Consider the following 12,882-nt stretch of genomic DNA (forward strand, 5'->3'; position numbering starts at 1 on the left):
GAAGGTTCAAGATCACCTGGCCCGGTGGGCACGGGCTCCCGGAGCGGGAGGGAGCCGGGCCGGCTGGGCTGGGGGCGGCGGGAGCCTACTGCAGAGGCCGGAGAGCTGGCCTCGCCCCCACCCCCGCGGCTTCTAGAAAGGCACCCCCACCCACTGCTGCGGTTCTTCCATCCAGCTGCCCACTCGCCGGCGCCCCCGCCCGGGGTCCGTCCCGTGAGGAGTGGCCAGAATGCCCCAGGCGAAAGGGTCAGCTGGCCCTCGGGTTGACACGGGGAGCAAGACTTTTCCTGCTCTCAGGAAGCTTCCAGTCGGGGCAGGGGGACAAGGATACAGAAAACAGTGTGCCCAACACAACTCCACGACAGCAACACGTAATGGCTGCCGAGGAGGCAAAGGGAGGAGTGGCAGGGTCTCCCCCGCGTGGGGCTGGAGCGAGGTGCGCGCACGTTCTGAGAAGGAGCTAAGCCAAGAGCAGACTCTTTAGGAAGGCGCAGGCATTCATTCTTCCCGCAGACAGGCCATCAGTCGAACGAAAGTTGGGGACATCCACACAGGGGTACGGCTTTAGGGGTGGTGTCGAGCTGTGAAATAAATAGGGGGTAAGGTGGGGCCGCCGAGGCTTGGTAAGTCCTGCCCAGGACCTTCACCCCAAAGGCTTTGGGGACACTGGGGGGCGTTTAAGGGAAGCAACGTCCTGGTCGGATCTGTATCTGACAGAGACCTGGGAAGGCAAATGGGGAGCAGCCTCGTGTGGCTCATGCTAGAGGGACGTTGCACTTTGCTTGTCATCAAAGCTCTCTTCCCCGGGGGATATTTAACCTTGAGTCTCTGCCCCCGTCCTAGGTGGGGGTCAGGCAGAAAGGGTCCAACCCTGAGGAAGAGGCATGCCTCGGCGCTGCTCCCAAGCGCGGCTCCCACCACCGCTAAGCAGGGGGCTCTGCCTCGGTCCTCCCCACCCCTCCTCCCTCACCCGCTCCTGCCCTCCCAGAATCAATGCCATTTCCTGTAACAACCACAATAAAGAAGGCAAAAACATGGAGACCAGCTTTCCCTTCCAGGTGCTCTTTCCTCACCCGACTTGGGACTAGAATTCGCAGGCAGTGGGCATTGCTGATAAAAACCATGTAAAGACGCTGGCAAAGATCCCTCACTGGGGCTGGCAGCAGACTGAGAACTTTACTTTGGGAGCTGGTTTCGTCCTCACCCCCTCATTGCCAGGAGATAGATAGGCTCACTGTTGCCATTTCTCAGATTAGGAAACCGAGGCTTAAAGCCATGAATGCCTGTCCTGAGGATTATAGTCTGCTCTGCCTGACTCTCATGTCAGGGTTGGACTCCCTGTAGCCCCAGCCCACAGCGCTGCCTTCTACAAGCCTACAGAGCCTGGCCCCACTAGCCTGCCGGTTGGGACCACTGTCACAGCCAGGGATTGCCAGGTCAAGTAGGACAGGGTGTGGGTGTCATCGAAGCCTCATACTACAGAGCCCTGCCTTTTCCAGCGAGCTGTTTCCCACTACACCTGGAAGCAAACCCTTCAGGGCTTTTCTCGGGGTCCCCAGAACAGGTCGTGCCTGTCCGTGTTTGTTCCTGGAACTCCCTGAACTCTCTGTCTCCGAAATCCTCATCCTCATCTTCAGAGTCTTAAGCCTGATTTCCTGGAAAGGTCTCTCAAAGCTCAGGTGAAGGTCTCCGGAAGTAAGACCTTGCTCCCTGATGCCCTGAATTCCTAGGGCCCCACACGGTCTCCTGCTATGCCTTCCTGACCCTCTGCTGCTTTGCCTTGGTCTGTGATGAGACTACTTACCTCTGGAAGGCAGGAGTATGGCTTCAACTTCCCCTTTATGGCTGCCTGTGTGTCTGGCACTCCCATGCACCCAAAGAAGGATGGCATTCTAGGTCTCTCAGAACCTGGCCCCAGGACACAAAGCCCTTTAACTCTCCCCTACCACAGATCCACTCGGGTCCCAAATGGCAACCTTTAAGCAGAATTCAGCAGGCAGACAAGCTCTGTTTTGACAAGTGTTTGTTTCAAAGGACTTTAAAAAAGATTTAAATTAGGAGCCAATGCTGATATTTTTGGAGGTTTAAAATAAAAAGCCAAATTTCCAATTTCTCTTGAAAACTTAGAAGATCTGACTATCTTTGGCCCACATTTCCACTTGCAATAATAGGCTAGTGCCAAGTAGCAAATGCCATCTTTACGGGGCAGGCCTGCTCTAGTTTGCCACGGTCCCACCTTGCCCTCTTCGGGCACTTATGAGACCTGCCTGACTCTTGAAGGTTTTCAGGTTTGTGATCCTTGCATTGTGGCCACAGACAAGGATGGTCTAAGCTTTTGGAGTGTCTGCCTCCATTGGACCCACTTGGAGAGCCTTGTTACATTCTCACAGGCCATCTCTAATACAGCCTTTATTATTGCCTCAGGTCCAGATGTTTAATGAGTGCTCTCCAAGATCCATGGAACTAGGCTGGAGATGGAAAGGGAAATTAAACATGAGCCAGCACCTGTGGGCTTCTACTCCTAAGAACATGACATAATGCCTGGCAGATAGTTGGTGCCTAATAATATTTGATGAACTGAATAGTCGATGATTGGTAAATAGCAACTGAATAAATTAATGGTGAAGGGAAGACGGTTCCAAGAAGCATGAAATGCCTGTGATGATCTGGATGTGGTCGCTTGGGACCTCAGCTTGCTCAGGATCACTGCTATTAGGACGCTTTGCTCAAATAGGAGTATGTTAAAGGGGGCCCCTCCCTGAGGAACCCCAGAGGCTGTGGACTGGAAGTCCAGGAGTGCACCCACTATGGTTCCTTGAACCCAGACCTGCAGACTGGGATGATGAAGACACCCAGATCTGGAACAGGCAATGTCTTCTAAAACCAGGGGTCTTAGAGAAGGCATGGGCGCACAAACACCTTTCTTTCTTTTTTTAAAAAATATATTTTTATTTATTTCAGAAAGGAAGGGAGAGGGAGAGAGAGATAGAAACATCAATGATGAGAGAGAATCATTGAATGGCTGCCTCCTGCATGCTCCCTACTGGGGATCAAGCCTGCAACCCAGGCATGTGCCCTTGACCAGAACTGAACCCAGGACCCTTCAGTCCACAGGCTGATGCTCTATTCACTGAGCCAAACTGGCTAGGGCCACATTTCTTTATTTAATCCTAAACAACCCTTTTAGGTAAATATTCTCAAATTTACAAACAAATAAGACACCTGGAGTATCTGAGTAACTGCTCAAGATCACACAGGCTTGGAGTGGCTCCAGACTTTTGCTTTTTAAAATATAGCAGTTATGCCCTGTCTGGTTTGGCTCAGTGGATAGAGCATCGGCCTGCAGACTGAAAGTTCCCAGGTTTGATTCCAGTCAAGGGCATGTACCTTGGTTGCAGGCACATCCCCAGTGGAGGGGTGTGTGTGTGTGTGCAGGAGACAGCTGATCGATGTTTCTCTCTCATCAATGTTTCTAACTCTCTATCCCTCTCCCTTCTGCTCTGTAAAAAAAAAAAAAAAAAAAAAAAAAAAAATCAATAAAATATAGCAGTTAGCATAAAGGTTAAACAGAGGTCTAACCCTCCGTAGGTCTGAAACCCTTACTCTTTCTACATTTCATATAATGTAGTGGCTATAGAATACAAACTCTGCAGCTAGACTTCCTGAGTTGGGGTTCTGGCTCTGCAGTATCTTAAAACATGCAAAGTACTTAGAAGAGTACCCGACTCTTAGCAAATGCCCCCCATTTGTGGTAGGTAACATTCCTACTTCATCATACCCCCATTTGGCCGTGTCTATAGACTGCACTGTTTCTGGAAGCCAGTCCTGCAACCCCTGTTTGCACCTCTGTCTCCCATATGGAGTCCCTACTGTGTGGTATCCATGGCTGTATTCTGTCCATCCAGCTGCAGTGTGTCCCACTCTGCCTTAGTCAGGTTGTGCCTCCCTTTGCTGGGTCTGGAGGAGGGGCCAGCCTCCCTCCCCATGGCTTTCCCACTCCACCCTCCCAACACCAGGGCTGTCTCTGTGACCTTAGCCACCATCTTCCTCTACATTTGGAAAGACTTTCCGTGGCATCCCTAATCACATTCCCCAAGGTGAGGTGGCTCCACCTTCTACATGCTTCCAGCCACAGCCACCAGCCTCTCTAGTTTTTCTAAACCAACAGCAAATGGCTCTTTTGCCACTTTCCCTTAACCACAATGTACCCGCGCGAGCCAGGAGCAGCCTCTCCCAGCACAAACGCACCCTGGAGTGGTCTCCAAACTACAGGCCTCTGCTAACCAACCACAGCCTCACTCACACTCAGCACTGTTCAGGTACCAAGGGGACCTGGAAGATGATGCAGATAACATTGCTTCTGACCTTGGAAAGCTTCCATTCCACCTTGCTGAGCCTCTGAAACTAAAGATCCCAGCGAAGCATATATAACCCAAGAATGACTGGGCCAGGCAAAAAATAGCTGGGTAGGTGACATCTAGACTCAGGCACCAGGTCTAACAATTTTCCCCCTCTGACTTGTGAATAATTCTGTGTTAAAAAAATATTTTAAAGGGATTTGTAAAAGTCGTGTTATATATGGGCAAGTCTTTATTATTGCAAAACATATGTATAAGTCAGCAGTTTCCTTTTTCATTTGTTTCTCTGTTGGAGTATAGTTTGTAGTGATAGGTAATATCTCTAGAGAGATTCCATGAGCTAGGTATTGTGTTAAATTCTTTCCTCTCTCTCTCTCTCTCTCTCTCTCTCTCTCTCTCTCTCTCTCTCTTTAGAATAAACACCTTTACTAATGAGCTAAGATAGGAGGGAAGAAGGATTATTTGCTGTTCCAGGCCTTGATTTTCCTAAGAACTGCAGCTCCTTGCCCTCCAGCACAAAGCCATCTGTTGAGCCGCAGTGGCCTGGTCTTGAAGTGATCAACGCCAGAAGCTTGCCCTGCTGGACTGGCTCCTCTAGAGGACGGCTGATTTTTGGCATTATTTTTCCTTTTATCATATTTCTTCTGAATTTTCTATGATCGTTTTTTGTTTAAAATCTCTTCTTCTTTAGGAGTCAGCTTGACCCCTTTCCTGTGGCCCAGGCCAGTGCCTAGTGGGACTCAGACCTCTGTGGGTAGAGTGTGCTGTCAATGAGCACAATGCAGGTCTTTACTAGGGTCTTGGTGCGGTCCCCTTTGTAGTGGGATGCATTGTAGACAACATCAATAATCTTTGTTTTGCACGTACAACCCTCCGAGCCCCAGGAGAAGTTGCCCACATCCAGCCTCAAGGTGCTGTGTACTTGTGGCTTCCCCGCACTCAGACTGTATATGCGGCGGCCGGTGGGGACAGGGGGCAACCTTAGTGTAGGCAGCAGGGCTTCCCAGCTCCTGTTCTGGCTTCTTATGGTAAGGCTTTCTCTTACTACCCCGCCACCCCCAGGTCTTGCACGCTTGCGCCAGTTATCCTGAGAGATGCCCATGGCTTGCCAGCTGGAAAGAGTATACACTCTCTTAATCCTCAACCAGCCTTATGAAATAGGAAGTGTTATTATTCCCACTTTACTGATAAGGAACCTGAGGCGTAGACAGTTTCAATAACTTGCCCAAAGTCACACAGCTAAGAAGTGGTGGGTCTCAGCCTTGTCGCTTTGAATTGTTCCTCCATCATTTGTTCCTAAATGAGTTTCCCCAGACAACTCTCTGTTCTTATGTTTTCCAGCCATCCGTTAGCAAATCACTTGGATTCTACTCATAAAGGTGCTGTAAGCCACTATCAGATTGGGGGTAAAATGTTGCACGTGTATTGTCATATTTATTTGTAAAAAGAAATATTCCTTGTGCAAAGTCTCATCAAAAGTACCCTTCCCTGCCCTCTGCACTCATTTTGACACTGAAATAGCAAGGTGGTCCTTCAGGAACATCAGATACACTTCAACTGCCTTCCAACCACCAACAAACCCAGTGCTCTCCCAGGGCTTCCATCTGGGGGTAAAAGCACCACCTCCCACCCAGTTTCAAAAGCCAGGAACCTGCAGGAGTCATCCTTGGCACCTCCCTCTCCCTCCCAGCCGCCACCCATATCTAGTCCATCGCTACAGCCTGACTGTCATTTACCTCCACACCTGGAGCCGAACCTCCTCCCCACCCCAGCAACCGCAGCCCTGGCCTCCCGCGGCCCTTCGGCCCTTCCCATCCCCCCACCCCTCGCCCCCCAGACTTTCCCACGCACCTGCCACCAGGATCCTTTCAAAACAGATCGCATCATATCCTCCTCCCGCTGAAACCCGTCTGTAGCTCCTGCTATCCAAATCTGAAACAGACCCCTGAGGCTGCCTCAGCCGGGAGGCTGCTGACCCCTACATGCCCCGCCCCCCCATCTCACTCCTGAACCTGCGACGTTCCCTCCCTCCCTCCCTCCCTCCCTCCCAAGCCCAGCTTGTCAAGGGAGTGGTTCCAGTGAGGGCTGTCTTCCGGACGAGGCTAGGGTGGGGACGTCTGCATCGGGTCCCACTGTTTCCCCACAGCCTGGCAGGGTAATGCGCGTGGTAGGCTCGCAGTAACAATTACCAAACGATGAATACATAAAATGACCGGCAGAGAAATGAAGCCTTGCCTGTACCTCCTGAGCTCTGCAGTCCGACTGCTTTGCCACGTGATCACAGTGCCGGAAAACTACTTCCTCTAGCCACACTGTGTGCCAGGCCCTGCCTGCTGCCCTTAGACGCACTCCTTCCAGCCCAGTTTGCCTGTTTTCTGGAGTCACTGTGACGTTACCTTGGTCTCCGAGTCTCCAGTGTTAGAGGGGTTTGTGATTTGTGTACATTTTTACTATAAAATTTACTGACTTGATGAATGCAGTGACTGGATTCCAAGTTATGGGTTTGACAGGGCAGAGCCTTTGAAATCTGGAGACATAAAATTTACAGTTCTGGCTCTGGCAGACCAGATGGCTTCTCCAAGAAGTTAGAGCAGGGGTGGGCAAACTTTTTGACTCGAGGGCCACAATGGGTTCTTAAACTGGACCGGAGGGCCGGAACAAAAGCATGGATGGGGTGTTTGTGTGAACTAATATAAATTCAAAGTAAACATCATTACATAAAAGGGTACGGTCTTTTTTTTTTTTTTTTAGTTTTATTCATTTCAAATGGGCCGGATTCGGCCCGCGGGCCGTACGTAGTTTGCCCATGGCTGAGTTAGAGTCTGTGGCCCCCGGAACCCCAATCTTTTAGCTGCTACTATAAAGATTGGAGAATTGAGTTCCGAGGCAAAGCCTTGGGATTTCCCCTGCCCACTTTGGCACCCGCCCTCCCTCCCCCCTCCCCCCGCCACCCCTCCCCCTATGCCCCTGCAAGTCTGCCCCTGATGTTTCAGTTAAATCTGATTTCATTTAGATAAGCTTGGTTGAGAGAGACAGGATAGAGGTGGTCCCCTCCCGCAACCCCCCAGGGCAGGCATTCATCATGCAAATATTTCTTATTCAAGAGTCTCCATTAAGCCAGACTTAATGCTGGGGATACAGCAACAAACCACAGACAGGTAATGTTTGGGTGAGCGGTGCTCATGCTAGGCCTTAAAGAATAAATAACATTAGAATTGATTGGAGTGATTGAACTGATCTGTTTTATGTCTATTTCCTCAACTAAACTGTAATCACCTTTGGCCCCATGACTGTTATTGGTCTTTGAATCCCCAGCACCCCCTGGTGCAAAGCAGCCACTCAGTAAATGCCTGTTTTGTTCTGAGCCAGGCATTGGTGGGTGCAAGGATGGGTCACTCAATGGGCTGAGCCAGGTATGTGCTGACTGGGGGCAGGAAGCTGGACAAGCAGGTCCACCCACTGACTGGGGACTGAAACCCTCACAGGAGGTGCAGAGAGATGAAGTTTCCAGGAGGCTGCAGGGAAATGAGTTTCGGTGGCTGTCCTGGTGGGAGGGGCAGGCTGGGGTGAGGGGTTGGGTGGAGGGAAGGGGCTTATCAGAGGACCTTGTGGGGCATCACAAGAGGGCTGAGCCCACAGGAGTGTCCACTTGAAGCAGAGGGGAACGTGGAAGTTTTAGGAATGCAGAATATGGGATAGGGAAGGGCATCCTTTAGTGAGGGATCTGCTCTCAGCTAAGACTGTGAAGCCAGCTTTGACCCTTTTTGTTTTTCTTTATTGATTTGAAAGAGAAACATCCATTGGTTGCCTCCTGCAGCAGTGGGGGAGGGGGCGGGGGGAGCGGTGGTTTGAATCCCAAACCTAGTATGTGCCCTGGCCAGGAATCAACCCAAGTTGCTTTGCCTCTTCTTTGGGGAGCGCTAACAGCCACAGTTAGAGGTTATTTTGCGCCTGTCGACAACAGGTTCCGCACTCCGAGGCCCCCACCCCCAGGGCCTCTCTCCAGGGCTCAGGAGTCCTGGACCTGAGGCTCTACCCCCTTGCAGATGTGAGTGACCAGGTGGGAGAGCAGAAAAACTGCAGCATGAAGCTCTCCGGTTGGCCCCTAAGGGCCAGCGAACGGGCGGGGTGGGGGTGGGGTGGGGGACATAGAGGGGTGTGTGGCAGGGTTCCAAGCATCTGGGTATTCCCCCCACAGAAGACTAAGGGGGCCCCACTTACTTTCCAGTGAGAACTTCACCTTCCTTCACTCTGGAGCCTGGTAGCCTCCCAGGGAGGGAGGTACCCCAAGGAGATGGAGATCTCCAAGACCAACCTGCTTCCCTCCCCCCTCTTCTCAGCCTTGCAGGGCCCAAGTGTGTACTCTGCCCATGGCCACCTGGGAGGCGGGAGCAGGGAGATCACAGTGAGAGGGGCTGGTGCTTGCTGGGTCTGAATAGCTAGGTGGTGATGCGTTAGCCAGAAGTGTGGCCAGCTCAGCCACTGGAAGCAGTCTCAGCATTGGGGAGCAGATCCCTGTTTTCTCAAGCAGCAACAGTCATATCAAATTCACATACCTCCAGCCTTAATTAGCAACCTCGCAATGGCCCCAACCCCACCCTTCCACTCTGGGTCAACAGACCCCACCCTCCACTCTGGGCCAACAGTGGGAGTCTGGAAAGAAAGGAAGGAGGGGGCAGGCTGCAGGCCAGTTATGAGAGGACACAGAGTCTCATCTGACTAGCCTTTTTCTCATTTCAGAGTCCTCCTCCCCTTATTTTAAATCTTAATTCATCTTATAATAAATTTAATTAAACAATTTTACTTCACCAAGAGACCTACTGCAGAGTCAACCCTGTCCATCCTGGCAGCATCAGACCAAAGGGGTGGGGGGGTGAGGTGGCTGGTGGGGGGTGGAGTAGGGACTAAGAGACTTTGCTACCCCATTTCCATAAATAGAGCAAGCATTTGGGGTGGGACCCCAGGTTGTCCTGAAGACACTAGGCTTTGCAGAGGCTGCCTCTTGGGAGCCCAGGCGGATGTGCCAGGGGGACTCTCAGGGCAGGCCAGGCCGGCCCCTGAGCTAGGCTTATCTCCTGCGGGCAGCTGCAAGCTCATGCTTCTGGTCTTTGCTCCTGCAGCATATCTAACAGCCTGTCTCTCGGTGTGCGCCATGTCTGCCTTTGGATGGGCACAAGGAAACAGGTGTGTTTGGATGGAGAGGGGTCCATCTCTGTGGTTCAGAGAGCCCCAATCTTCCCTCCCTTCCCTCCCTCCCTCCCTTCCTTCCTCCCTTCCTTCCTTCCTTCCTTCTTTCCTTCCTTCCTTCCTTCCTTCCCTCTAGTGATGACAAGGGCAGCCCTCTGTCCTTCCTCCCCTGATCCTCTCTCCTCTGAGGAGGAGGAAGACAGTGCCTGTGCTGGGACATCCGGAGCCTGAGATATTGTTCCTCCTTCAAGAAACTCCCATTTACCCATCCCGCCCTTACTCTCCCATGTATTCCAGGGCAAAGCTGTGTCAGGCTGCCTGGCAGCATAAGTGGGAACACAACTGTCCCTCCCTTAGGCGGCTCTGCGCTAGCTCAGTGCTGCCCCCCAGCCCCTGGCCCAGGGCATGGCTCTCAGCTTGTCTGTAAAGGTTTGGAGACCATGAGGTTGATGGGCCCGAGCAGGGAAGCCCGATGCACACTCTTGCATCTGACTTTTCTCCCTTGCTCAACATCAGCTCATGCAGCTGGCCCTGAGGCTGGCATGCCACTTCTGCCCTGGGTCACCTCTGGGGGCATTATTCTAAAAGATATGGGTGCACAACTACTTTGAAAAACAGTTTGGGATTACCTAGTAAATCTGATCAGGTGTATACCCTATAACACAGAACTTCCATGCTTGCACACACAAACCAGAAGACATATAATGTTTTCGAGTAGCCCCAAACTGGTAGCAACCCACATGTCCATGAACACTAGGATGGATATTAAATTGCAGCATTTTCACAGAATGGAATACTATACAAGAAAAAAAATTTGACCAAATTACAGCTCTACTCATTAATATGAAGAAATCTTTAAAACCTGTACAATGATGACCCCATGAAACAAGACATGGAAGAATTTATTAAGTCTGAGTCCAATGGAGAAAATTTAAAAACAGGCAATCTAAGCAATATTGTTTAGGGGTATACACATAAAGAAAAGTGAGGAGAGGACTTTCACTAAATTCAGGATGCTGTTTCCTTTGGGGGAAATGTGTCAGGGAGGGGAACATGAGCTTCTAAGGTAATTGGAATAGTCTCCTCACTGACCTGGTGCTGGGTACATAGGAATTTATTACTGTTCTTTGCATTGCATATGCATGGTACATACTCTTGTGTATATACCCCATATTCAACACACACCTCCTCCCCCATTCTTGTCCTCAGCTGGCAGAAGAGTGGCCAGCGTCCTTCATCGCAGTTCCTTCCTGTTACTGAGTGGGCGAGAGGAATTTGGGGGGTGAGGGCCTCCCCTCTGCAGCTGGGTCCTGGCCACTCCAGGGTGACGGAACGCAAGGCCAGGCGAGGCCGGCTGGCTGTGCTGTTCCTGCCAACTTGGGGGATTAGGCCAAGGCTCTAGCCCACCTGTTGTTTCACTCATTCAGCATGAACATAGCTGAGGGCTTTCTGTAAGCCTTGGATGCTGTTGGGAGGATTCGGGTAAGTGAGAAATGGTCTTTGGCCTCAAAGATTTTACAATATACTCAGAGGTGATCACATACACAAATAACCATGATACCAGAAAATGTGAGCTAAGTGACACATGACAACCCAGCTACTCTTTCAATAAACATTTGTTGAGCATCTATTATGTGCCAGGAGCCATGTGGGATGGTGAGCATGATAAAGGCAGTTAAATCACAATCCTGGCCCTTAAGTTCTTAGGCTGATCCAGGGGAAACAGACACATAAACAAGATAAATATAACAGTGGGGCAAGCCCACAGGCATAGATATGGCCAGGGAGACGCAGGAAGGGGTTCCACTCAGGATGGGTAGGATGGGGACGAGCAGTGGGAAAAGGCTGGAGAAGGGAGGTCTTCCTGAGGGGCCAGCTCCTGAACTGAGCATTATGGGTGGGGAGGCAAGGGCAAGCTGCAGGGCTAGGACATCCTCTGCAGAGGAATCAGCTGGGACAAAGGCACAGGAGTAAGAAGCAGCACTGTAGGTACTATCTGCAACTGAACCCAAGTCCTCAAGGGCATGGGGAGAGGAGCCACAGGAGGGGGAGGCTGGGCCAGATCAGAGTCCTATTTGCCTTGCCAGATCTTGGATCTTACAGGTGCTGGGAGCCCCTGAAGTGTTTAGGGGGAGCTTGGCAGTTCACTCTGGCTCAGTATAGAGGAAGGGTTGAGGGGCATGGATTGGAAGAAGGAAGGCAAGTTGTCAGACTATTGTGGACCCAAGAAATATTTAGACAGGCTAGCTGTGTCTGAGAGGGTGGATGGTGGGTATGAGAAAGGCCAGCTTCGAAAACAGCTCTCTGCTGGAGTGACCAGGTGGAGCACACAGGGAGAGGGGGCTCCCACCTGGAACAAGTGTGGCTCTGGGAACTGGGGAGCACTAAGTATGGGCGGAGTCAGGGGACAGCCAGGCATGTGGATGGGACGCTGCACCATCTAGTCCCAGGGCTCCCAAATTCTGGCTTGTGGACAGGACTGGTCTGAGAAAGTGCGGAAAATATGGGCATGTAATGAGCTTCTTATAAGCCAAATGTATGCACTTTAAAGACCATCCTTAGAAGCGTCTGCAATTAAATCAATGTGCATATCACTTACAGGCATTAAGTGAATTACCAAAATAAATATCTTAAAGATTCAAAAGTGGTGAACGTTGTTTGTTTGTTTGTTTGTTTTTTGGTGGGGGGGGGGGTGAGGGATGAGGCATTGGAGACAAGGATTTTATTTTTAATTTAAAGGGTTTTAAAATAAGCCTTTTAAAAAATATATGTTTTATTGATTTTTTTACAGAGAGGAAGGGAGAGGGATAGTTAGAAACATTGATGAGAGAGAAACATCGATCAGCTGCCTCCTGCACAACCCCTACTGGGCATGTGTCCGCAACCAAGGCACATGCCCTTGACGGGAATCCAACCTGGGACCTTTCAGTCTGCAGGTTGACGCTCTATCCACTGAGCCAAACTGGTTAGGGCTAAAATAAGCCTTTTAAACGATCATATTTAAAAACTCATAAAACATACAAAATTTTAAAAAGCACCACTGGCCTTTGTTCTGAGTTCAAGTCCTTTCTTTTAATTGCTAAAAGTGGACTTTCTTGTATGAAACGATACAAAGACAGCAGGCTTTTTTCTCCCCTGATCTCACTGAGCCCCGAGCCGTGCAGAGCACCTACCAAAGGCTGAGCGCACGGTTCTGCGCGCCTGCGACCCCGCGGCCGGCCGGCAGGGGTCAGGCGAGCCCCACGCACGGCCCGCGGAGCCGCGCCGAACCCGAGAGCCAGAGCCGCGTTTCTGGGCGCGCGGTGCCTCCCGGGAGAGGGGCAGACGGAGGGCCCTA

Source organism: Myotis yumanensis, unplaced genomic scaffold (genome assembly GCF_028538775.1).
Source record: "Myotis yumanensis isolate MYYU_CA2020_CCGP unplaced genomic scaffold, mMyoYum1.0.hap1 SCAF_1, whole genome shotgun sequence".
In the NCBI taxonomy this organism is placed as follows: domain Eukaryota; kingdom Metazoa; phylum Chordata; class Mammalia; order Chiroptera; family Vespertilionidae; genus Myotis; species Myotis yumanensis.